The 12,062-nt window shown below is 40.4% G+C and overlaps 1 protein-coding gene across 1 annotated transcript in view; it reads right to left on the bottom strand.

Moving 5' to 3' along the window:
* The window catches only part of CTNNA3 (catenin alpha 3), a 1,853,344-nt gene that overhangs the window by 1,799,631 nt on the left and 41,651 nt on the right, over positions 1–12,062 (bottom strand). The window contains exon 2 of the mRNA XM_007963302.3: positions 3,764–3,926. The gene's annotated coding sequence lies outside the window, so the exon portion shown is untranslated. The remainder of the gene's footprint in view (positions 1–3,763; positions 3,927–12,062) is intronic.

The raw sequence follows: 12,062 nt of genomic DNA, 5'->3' as shown, positions 1-12,062 counted from the left end.
AGAGGCTCACTCTGTCACCCAGGTTGGAGTCCAGTGGCATGATCTTGGCTCACCACAATTTCTGCCTCCGGGGTTCAAGCAATTTTCCTGCTTTGGCCTCCCAAGTAGCTGGGACTACAGATACGCGCCACCACGCCCAGCTAATTTTTGTATTTTTAGTTGAGATGCGGTTTCGCCATGTTGGTCAGGCTGATCACGAACTCCTGACCTCAGGTGATCTGCCCCACTTGGCCTCCCAAAGTGCTGGGATTATAGGCATGAGCCACGGCACCTGGCCTTTTTTTTCTTTTTTTCCTTTTTTCTTTTTTTTGTGTTTTTTTTTTGAGACAGGGTCTCATTCTGCTGCCCAGGTTGGAGTGCAGTGATGCAATCACAGCTCACTGCAGGCTGGACCTCCTGGGTCCAAGTGATCCTCCCATCTCCGCCTCCTAAGTAGTGGAACTACAGGTGCAAGCCACCACACCTAGCTAGTTTTTTTATTTTTAGTAGAGACTTTGGGGTTTCACCATGTGTCTAGGCAGGTTTCAAACTCCTGAGCTCAAGCAACCTTCCTGCCTCAGCCTCCCAAAGCACTGGGATTACACGCATGAGCCACCATGCCCAGCCTCTTTCAGTTCTTTGATAAACAATTTAATCCCACAAGGCCCATGATCCTAAATAGTAGCTTCATTATGAATAAATGTTTTTTGGTCCACTTTCAAAACATAAAACATAAAGTATCCTCTGTATCAGATGCTTCTGATGCCCTGCCCACACCTGCTTAGCCTCACTTCTGATTCCAGTCACGACTATGAAGGATAGTTACTAGCAGACCACAGTTCTCTCATGTGGTCAGTGTCACACCCCACATCTTTCTCTGTATGCCATGGGGCTTCTCCAAAGCCAGAAATGACACAGGGAACCCACTAAGTATATGCATATCCATGGATGTTCAGAGCAGTTAGTGCCCTAGATTAACCCACAACCAATGGGGGCAAGGAGCTGGCAAACAATTGCTCCTTCGAGTAGACCTTTAGGTAGAGAACTCCAAGGGACATTCAACACAATTCTCAGAAAGTTCTGAGTAGCATCATGCCCCAGCTGGGCTCAGCAGTGACCCTGATAATGCAAGCTTATCCTACATTATTCTTTCCACCTTTTCTTCTGCCCAGTCCCTCACCCCTGCTCCCTGGTGTTACCACCCAGACGAACTACCTAGCATTGTTGTCTCTGGCTCTTGCTTTTAAGGAGAATCCAAGCTAAGACTGTTTATACCAGAAATGGGTCTAGAAAACAGACCCTTAGGATGATACTGTTGAACTGGATCACTCACAAGCTAGATGGAAATGAGGGTCCATTGTTGGTGATAATCCCTGGTATATGGTATCTCTCTAGTGTGGATTAGATGAGGTACAGGTAGAAGAGCTTATTGTGAACATCAATTCCCAATTTCACATTCAGTTACATCATGCAGATAATTTGAAAATAGCCAGGTGACAGTATTTACACCACAGAAATGGCAAGCACTGCAATTTCGGGTTTCCCCACCCCTGGTGTTCCAGAGAATACCAGCTTCTCCAAAGTCACAGATGATACAGGGAGCCAACATGTGCATATCCACGGAAGTTTAGAGGAGTTAGTGCCCAAGATCAACCCACAATCAATGGGGGCAAGGATCTGATAAACAATTGCCAGCTCTTATACAGAATTTCAGCCAACATTCCAGTTTTCAGCTTCCCTCTTCACATAATCCTGTTTTTTAGAAGTACCTGGTACATTTTCCAAGTTTGATGGCACAAATCACTAAATCCAAAGCTATCCTGGTGCTGTGACATAAATTTGCTGCCTTTACTGTATGATTAGTCCTTATCTAAGTGCAGGAAGCCTATTTGTAATAATTAGAGGCTTAGGAAAGTTTCTAAATACATATTTATACAACAATTTGCCAGTGCTCAGGTAAGAATTTCATATGCCAAAACCTTAAACCTTAATTCCTATTACACAAATTCTTATTATATTTTATTACACAAAAATATTCTTGTTAAAAATTTTATAATTTATAAAATTATATCTATTTATTCTCCCACTATAATTTATTATCCAAGTTTTTACTTTCTCAGGGTATACACCATTTGATAAGACAACGGATTTGTAGTTCTGCATGAGTCACTTAACTATACATCCATTCACCTATACATAGTATTGATTTATTAATTTACTTTTTTTTTTTTTTTTTTTGAGACGGGAGTCTCACTCTGTCGCCCAGACTGGCATGCAGTGGCACGATCTCGGCTCACTGCAAGCTCCACCTCCCGGGTTCATGACATTCTCCTGCCTCAGCCTCCCAAGTAGCTGAGACTACAGGCACCCGCCACGATGCCCAGCTAATTTTTTTGTATTTTTTAGTAGAGACGGGGTTTCACCGTGTTAGCCAGGATGGTCTCGATCTCCTGACCTGGTGATTTGCCCACCTCAGCCTCCCAAAGTGCTGGGATTACAGGCGTCAGCCACCGCACCCTGTCTTATTTTACTTTTATATAGTAAGATCTGCCTGTCTAATATGCTCTAAGAACAAGAAACTTTTATTTCTCCCGTGTTATCATTCGTCACACATCAGAGTCCCCTACCTAAATCCAGAACAAAAACAGTCGTAATTATTATCTTAACAAAGCCAAGACAACCAAGGGAGGGACAAAATAAAGAGATAGGAATAGAGAGAAAAAGAGATGAGAGTCAGGGGGAGGGTGTAAGGAGAAGAGCTTATGCCAAAACCTATACTCTAAATGCTAGAGGTTATTTCTAGAAAATGCAAAAGGCTTAAGAAGATTCAACCCTGATCTATGGCACCCCTTAGTCTCCAAAATCTTGACCTTTTTTAAGTCTTATTGTAAATATAATATATATTATATTATAATACATATAATATAGTATATTATATATTATATACTATATTATATATATTCGTTTTTTTTTTTTAGATGGAGTCTCACTCTGTCACCCAGCTGGAGTGCAATGGCGAGATCTCGGCTCACTGCAACCTCCACCTCCAGGTTCAAGCAATTCTCCTGCCTCAGCCTCCCAAGTAGCTGGGATTACAGGTATCTGCCATCATGCCTGGCTAATTTTTGTATTTTTGTAGAGATGCGGTTTCTCCATGTTGGCCAGGCTGGTCTTGAACTCCTGACCTCAGGTGATTCGCCCACCTTGGCCTCCCAAAGTGCTGGGATTACAGGTGTGAGCCACTGGGCCCAGCCTATATTCTCAGAAACTCTAAAGTAAATAGAATTACTTTTATAAACCCTCTAAAACAACTCCCAATTCCTTTTTGACCTCAGGAAGAGAGGCATGCTTAACTATACCCTCTCCCCACCTACCCAATCAGTCATTAAATCCTAATGACTCTAAATTCTCTCTCCATTCTCCTTGTCTCAAATCAGAATCTTATCAATAGTCATCTGAACTACTGCAAAAGCTAAGTGATTTCCCAACTGTTAGCATTCTCAGTGTTACTGCCTCCATCACACAACTCCACCAATCCATTCTTCACATTTCTATCATAGAGTTCTTTCTAAAATGCAATCTGATCATTTCATTACCCTGCATACAAAGTCTCTAGGGGACCTCCAGGATAAAATATAAACTCTTTAGCTTGGCATTCCAGGCCCTTTTTCAAATACTAGAGCTCCATAAGAGCTCCTTTTATACTCCCATCCCATTTGAATATCTCTTACGGTTGGTCACTCATTTATTATTATTCTTTTTCACAATTTTATCAGGTACTCACACATTTATTTTTCACATGAATCAGCTTGTTTGGCTCCCCAAAAATCCTACGAGGCCAAGTGCAGTGGCTCAAGACTGTAATCCCAACACTTTCGGAGGCCAAAAGACAGGAAGATCGCTTGAGCCCAGGAGCTCGAGACCAGCCACAAAGTGAGACACCATCTCTAAAAAAAAGAAAGAAAGAAAGAAAAAGAAAAAATCCTATTAATACTTCAAGATTGCACCAAATACATGGAACAGTTTAGGAAAATTGAGAACTCTATAAGAAAAGAACAAAGACTGTCTTTCCATTTACTCAAGTCATTTTTTATTCGCCTCAGTAGAGCTTTAGAATTTTCTTCCTATTTGTGCTCTACATTTCTCATTAAATGTGTTCCCACTTACTATAAATTTGATCTTGATCTTTCTTTCTTTTACTCTCAGGTGAGAAAAAGTTGAATAAATCATACTTGTCAGTTTATGGCAATTATCACTATTGACTATTGATCTATAGAAGGCTCCTCTTGTTACTTTATTTATTCCTTTATACCATGAACCCTCTCTATTTCCCAACTCCCTCAGAAGCAACCATTCTAATATGCCCAAAATTTATCTTTATATTTGCGTTTGTTCCAGCAAAATATGTATTGTTTATGTGCATATATTTTATTTACATAAATGGTATTTGTGTTATGTATCTCACTCTGTTTCACTTTTTCAGTCAGCACCACGATTTTAACATCCATTCATGTACATGTAGTTTTTCACCTCTAATTACTGTATTAACCTCCATGTTGGATATGCATAATATTTAACTTATCCACTAGTGACAGACAACCAGATTGTCTTCCAGCCACCTACCATAAAAAAACACTGCAATAAACACCCTGGTAGTAATAATTTGGATACTGTTATTTGCCACAATAAACAAACCTGAAATTTCAGTGCTTAACAAAATAGGCTTATTTCTTGCTTATATAACAGTCCAGTGCTGGTAGGTGAATATCTTTCCTCTATGTGGTGTACAGAGAGATTATGTAATGTGCCCAGGGTCACATAGAGACTAAATAGTGTAGCTAAAAATCAAATCTAAGTCGTTCCATTCCAGAATCAGTGCTCTTTTTCTTTTCTCTCGAGAGTCTCACTCTGTCGCCCAGGCTGGAGTGCAGCAGTGCAGCTCACTGCAACCGCTGCCTCCCGAGTTCAAGCGATTCTCCTGCCTCTACATCCCGAGTAGCTGGGATTACAGGTGCATGCCACCACACCCAGCTAATTTTGTATTGTCAGTAGAGATGGGGTTTCACCATGTTAGCCAGGTTGGTCTCAAACTCCCAACATCAGGTGATCACCTGCCTCAGCCTCCCAAAGTCCTGGGATTAAGGTGTGAGCCACTACACCCAGCCCAGAGTCTGTCCTCTTAATCACACTGCTTATGCATATACCCTTATGGACATGAGTGGGAATTTCTAGTGTTTTTTATTATATATTAAGAGTTCATATTGTGCTAGATACTAGACTATTGTCTCTCAGCTCCCAATGTACTTCTACGTTTTGCTTTGTGATGCTGGAGCTGGAACTCCCTTTTGCCAGATATTTAGTTTCTCCTGTTATTTTCTTGCAAGAACACTAGAAGTCAGGAGAGTAGATGCAATTTCTCCTTCCTTTTTCCTTGCTATTCATTTCAGCTCATACCAACAATGGCTCTTCATCCCATCAGCAGCAGTTGTTACAGTGTCCAGCTCCTTTACACTCCAGAAATGATCTCTCTGTATGCCCTCATCCCGACAGGACTCTCCTCAGACATCTGAGTTCCCAGCTCCAAAGGGCCCCCCATCCATGCTCAAGAGTTCTAAGAACCCCAACCTCCTTCTTTTATTCTCCCAAGAATGATGGCTATTTCCTATGTTCCTTCTAGTTTTTGGTTTTTCAGCCTTCCAACGCCTATCTAGCCAATTCCCAATATGGAACTGTTTTTATTGAACCTCCCCGTATGGTTTCTGGTTTCTTGAGTAGACTCTAACTGATTACATATACACTCAATTCTCATTTAGTTACACTATAGTCACCACACACACTGAATTAGCAAATACTGTACCATTGCTCTTAGAGTAAATACAATGCCTGTGAATCTCTGATCACATTTCCATCAATCAATTCACATCATTGCTTTATGTGTGTCTCTGTTTAAAGACATCTTTTAAAATATATATTGTTAATTCATTAACATTGAACTCACAGCCAAAAACATAACAATTTACATCTGAACTAAGCTTATCTAACACAAATATTTTGTCCTTAAAGCACATCATAGGCTCCTTGTGCCTAAGAACACTAGAGAGTACTTCAGCACTACATTTGGGGACAATTTTAAACAATGAAATTATCAAAAAGCACAAAAATGCAAAAAATCACTAAATAGACCTTAGAAAGGACACATTTACAGTATGAAACAAGAAGACAGAGCACCGCCTTGTTCAACTGGGAACATGCGCATGAGCAACTCAAATTTTCTGCCGCTCTGTGCATGTCAGTAAATGACTTCAAAACTGCTGCAAGTATTGATTTCGGGCTTATAAACAAATTTTAGCAAGTAGGCAAATTTACAAATGCAGAATTTCTGAAGAATGAGGATCAAATGTATACATGCATGGTTTGTCTCTGAAACCTCTAAGCTATTTAATTGGCCTATGTGTAATGTTAAGGTTTTTTAATGTCTTAAAATCTAGCATGATAAGTCCTTCCCCCTTTGCTCTTCTTTTTAAAGACTGACTTAGGAACTTATAAGGAACTTTTTAGAGACTAGTTAAATAGTTGTAACCAAAATGCTCATAGTGATATGGACAATGACGTCCAGACTGAGGAAGTCTCAGATAGAAATGAGGAACTCATTGGAAACTGAAGTAAAGGCCATGCACGTTATGCCCTAGCAAAGAATTTGGCTACATTCTGTTCATGCCGTCGTTTATGCTCTAATACCTTTCTTATTCCATACACATTTTATTTTTTTCTTTTGTTTTCATTGAGATAATCAATTCATCGACATGCAATTCACCATTTTAACAATTTTTAAGTTTACAATTCAGAGGTTTTTATATATTCACAATGTGGGCAACCATCACCACAGTCTAATTCCAGAACATTTCCATCTCCTCCAAATAAAGCCCTTTTCATCTGAATTCCTGCTTACTCCCATCCTTTGTCAACCACTAGTCTGCTTTCTGCCTCTATGGATTTACCTATTCTGGACATCTCGTATAAAGAGAATCATATCATATGTCAATGCCTAAACTATTAAGCATGGTGCCTTTTAGGTAAATCATTTGACCTCTCTGCAACAATTTAGGTGCAGACAATTTTTATCCACATTGTGGGTATCTCTGTAGGTTTATTGTGTGGCTTAAGCAAGAACCTATGTCAAATGCATTCTATGAGCAAGTGTGAGGATTTTATTGTTATGGCTATTGTCTTGGACCTGTGTATGAATTACAGGCCACTCTGAGAGAAGATCTTGCTGTCTTCTTAACTATTTAAAGGAAACATATTGACTTATTTCACAAGGACACTGTGGAAAAAAAACAATGATTTTTCAAAATAAAACTTTTATTTTTATTATTTTTGTCGATACATAATAGATGAACACGTGATATAGTTTCAATGTTTGTCACTACTAAATCATCTCATATTGAAATGTAATACCCAATGTTGGAGGTGAGCCTGGTGGCAGGTGATTGGATCATGGGGGCAGATTTCTCATGAATGGTTTAGCACCATGCCCTTTGGTAATGTCGTCATGATAGTAAGTTATCATGATAGTGAGTTCTCATGAGATCTGGTTGTTTAAAAGTGTGTAGCACCTCCTTCCTTGCTCTCCCTTGCTCCTGCTTTATCTTCTGCCATGATTGTAGGCTTCCAGGAGCCTCCCCAGAAGCAGATGTCAGTGTATGCTTCTTGTAACACTTGTGGAACTGGGAGCCAATTAAACCTCTTTTCTTTATAAGTTAGCCAGTCTCAGGCATTTCTTTAGAGCAACGCAATAACAAGTTAATATAGAAAATTATTACCAAGGAGTGTGCAATTGCTACAAAGATCCCTGAAAATGTGGGAGCAGCTTTGGAATTGGGTAACAGGCAAAGGTTGGAAGAGTGTGGAGGGTTCAGGAGAACTACTCTTCCAGAAGTTGGAAGAGTGTGGAGGGCTCAGAAGAAAGATGAGGGAAAGTTTGGAACTTTTTAGAGATGAGTTAAATGGTTGTGACCAAAATGCTTATAGTGATACAATGAGGCTGAGGAGGTCTCAGAAGGAAATGAAGAATCTATTGGAACTGGAATAAAGGTCACAAATTTTATGCCTTAGCAAAGAATTTGGCTGTATTCTGTTCATGCCCTAGGGATCTGTGGAAGTTTGAACTTGAGAGTGATGACCTAGGGTATCTGGCAGAAGAAATTTCTCAGCAGCAAAGTGTTCAAGAAGTGGTATGGCTGCTTCTAACAACCTATACAATGATGCAGGAACAAAGAAATAAGTTGGAACTTATATTTAAAAGGGAACCAGAGCATAAAAATTTTGAAAATTTGCAGCCTAGCCACATGGTAGAAAAGAAAAGCCCATTTTTAGGAGAAATCAAGTGGGCTGCTGAGCAACTACTTGCTAAAGAAATTTGCAAAACTAAAAAGAAGGCAAGTGCTGATAGCCAAGCCAATAGGAAAAAGGCCTCAAAGTCATTTCAAAGATCTAAGAGGCAGCCACTCTCATCACAGGCCCTGAGGCCCAAGAGGACAGAATACTATTGTGGGTCAGACCCAGGGCCTCACCATCCTGAACAGCTTCAGGACACTGCTCCTGCATCCTAGCTGCTCCAGCTCCAGCTGTCACTCAAAGGGACCCAGGTACAGCTCAGGTGTCTGCTTCAGAGGGTACAAGCCTTAAGACTTGTTGGCTTCCATGTGGTGTTAAGCCGCAGGTGCACAGAGTGCAAGAGTTGAGGCTTGGGAGCCTCTGCCTAGATTTCAGATGTATGAAAAAGCCTGGGTGTCCAGGCAGAAGCCTGCTGCAGGGGTGAAGCCCTCATGGAGAACCTCTACTAGGACTGTGCAGAAGGAAAATGCGGGATTACAGCCCCCACACAAAGTCTCCACTGGGGCACTGTCTAGTGGAGCTATGAGAAGAGGTTCACCATCCATCAGACTCCAGAATGGCAGCTCCATCAACAGCTTGTACCTTGCACCTGGAAAAGCCACAGGACTCAACAACCTGTGAGAGCAGCCTCTGGGACTGAATCTTGCAAAGCCACAGGGGCAGAGCTGCCCAAGGCCTTGGAAGCCCACCTCTTGCATCAGTGTGCCCTATATGTGGAACATGGAATCAAAGAAAATTACTTTGGAGTTTTGAGATTTAATGACTGCCCTGCAGGGTTCTGGACTTGTATGGGACCTATAACCCCATTCTTTTGACTGATTTCTCCCTTTTGGAAAAAGAACATTTACTCAATGCTCATACTCCCATTGTATCTTGGAAGTAACTAACTTTTTATTTTACAGGCTCACAGGTGGAAGGGACTAGCTTTGTTTCAGATGAGATTTTAAGCTCTGGACTTTTGAGTTAATGTTAGAATGAGTTAAGACTTTGGAGATTATTGGGAAGGCATGATTGTATTTTAAAATGTGAGAAGGACATGAGATTTGGGAGGGGCTGGGGCAGAATAATACAGTTTGAGTATCTGTCCATGCCCAAATATCATATTGAAATGTAATCCCCAATGTTGGAGGTGAGGCCTGGTGGGAGGCAATTGGATCATGGGGGCAGACTTCTCATGAATAATTTAGAACCATCCCCCTTTGTACTGTCCTCATGACAGTGAGTGAGTTCTTGTGAGATCTGGTCATTTAAAAGTGTATATCATAGTTCTCCTTGACGTCTCTTTCTCCTGCTTTCCCATGTGACATGTAAGCTCCTGCTTTGCCTTCCATCATGACTGTAAGCTTCCAGAGACCTCCCCAGAGCAGATGCCAATGTTATACTTCCTGTACAGTCTGCAAAACCATGAGCCAATTAAACCTATTTTCTTTACAAATTACCCAGTCTCAGGTTTTTTTTTGTTTTTTTGTTTTTTTTTTTTGTTTTTTTTTTTTTTTTTTTTTGAGACGGAGTCTCGCTCTGTCGCCCAGGCTGGAGTGCAGTGGCCGGATCTCAGCTCACTGCAAGCTCCACCTCCCGGGTTTACGCCATTCTCCTGCCTCAGCCTCCCAAGTAGCTGGGACTACAGGCGCCCGCCACCTCGCCCGGCTAGTTTTTTGTATTTTTTAGTAGAGACGGCATTTCACCGTGTTAGCCAGGATGGTCGCGATCTCCTGACCTCGTGATCCGCCCGTCTCGGCCTCCCAAAGTGCTGGGATTACAGGTTTGAGCCACCGCACCCGGCCAGGTATTTCTTTACAGCAATGCAAGAACAAACTGATACAAAATATTTTTGGGGTACAGGTGATATTTTGATACATTAATATAATCCACATTCATTTTAGAATAAGCTTATTAAATTTCTAAAAAAAACTGCACTATAATTAGAATTGCAATTAATTTATACATTAAGAGAAAACTGACATATTTTTCTTAGGCTATCTCATCCAATATGGGATATCCTTCCATTTATTCACTCAATCTTGCTCCAGAGTTTCAAAGAGAGATTTCTTACCATAGAGATTTTGTAAGTACCCAGACACTTTAGGGTTATTGTTAAGTTGTGAATGAAATTTTTATTATATTTTCTAGTGCAGAGAAATGATAATAATTTTTATAAGCTGATTTTGTATTGAGCAATCCTGTACAAGTCTCCATAGCTTTATATTTCTCAGTTGATTCTGATATCATCCACAAATGACAGTGCTCCTTTTAAACCCTCCCTCTCTGTTCCCTCAGACTTACCAGCCTGGATCATCCTGCTGAAATTGTTTCCTTTCTTCAAGGCCCAACTCACACATTACCTTCTTTGACAAGTCTTACCTGGCCTCATATACAACCACCACTCCTCCTTGTTCTCCAGTTAAACTAAATGCCAAGTAAAATGTGTCATCCACATGCTTCTATAGCACTTTATACATACCTCTATTATACTACTCAGCACACTACATCAAAATTACTTGTTTAGGTATTTCTCCACAAAAGAATGAACTATATCATTGTTAAACAAACTACGGCCTGAAAAGGACTCCGTACCTCTATATCTGCATTCTTGTGGACGAACCATAAGCTAGGTTGACAAGACTGAAAATTTAACTTAGGAGTATGCATCTGTAGCAACAGCTGAGTGTTGGCCAATCCCAGCAGCCATACTTCAAGCACTTATAAACTACTGAGCGTTCAAACTGTGTTCAAATAAGGCAAATGCCCAGCTGTAATCAATCCTGCTGTTTCTGTACCTCATTTCTGATTCTTGTATATCACTTGATTTTTTTTTTTTTTTTTTTTTTTTTTGGTCTATAAATTTGTTCTGACCACGAGACAACCCTGGAGTCTCTCTAAATCTGCTGTGATTCTGGAGGTTGCCTGATTGTTTCTTCTTTTTTTGCTCAATTAAACTCCTTCAAATTTAACTCGTCTGAAGTTTTCTTTTAACACCACATCATACTCATGCTTATACACCTAGCACCAAGCATGGTACCTAATACATAATACTCAGATGATACATAGTTGTTAAATAAATGAATAAATTAGTTGAGTTGGCCAAAATGTTGCACAACATTCAGCACATAGATGGAACAAATCAGTATTAATATAATCACTTATATGCATAACTCTTGTTAAGTAGTTTCTTGAATTTAATAAATATGTGCACAAACTCTCAAAAATTCATACAAAACAAGGGCCAGGCACAGTGGCTCAAGCCGATAATCCCAGCAATTTGGCAGACCAAGGTGGGCAGATCACTTGAGGTCAGGAGTTTGAGACCAGCCTGGGCAATGTGGTGAAACCCTGTCTCCACCAAAAAAAATACAAAAATTTGCCGGGCATGGTGGTGTGCACCTGTAATCCCAGCTACTCAGGAGGATGAGTGGGGAGAATTGCTTGAACCTGGGAGGCAGAGGTTGCAGTGAGCCAAGATAACACCACTGCACTCCAGCCTGTGCAATAGAGTGAGACTCCATCTCAATAACAACAACAACAACAAAAAAGGTATACAAAGTAAGAATAAACAGTCATGCTTCCTTTTTTATTGGTATTTTAAGCTATGATGCTGAAGAATTAAGTAAGTTGACACATTATTTTAAAAAAATATGAAATGAATAGTACACTTGTATTAGTCTGTTTGCATGCTGCTGATAGAGACA

The sequence above is a fragment of the Chlorocebus sabaeus genome, chromosome 9 (genome assembly GCF_047675955.1).
Source record: "Chlorocebus sabaeus isolate Y175 chromosome 9, mChlSab1.0.hap1, whole genome shotgun sequence".
Lineage (NCBI taxonomy): Eukaryota > Metazoa > Chordata > Mammalia > Primates > Cercopithecidae > Chlorocebus > Chlorocebus sabaeus.
The sequence above is the reverse complement of the archived record's forward strand: the minus strand, read 5'-3'. Positions and strand labels throughout refer to the sequence as shown.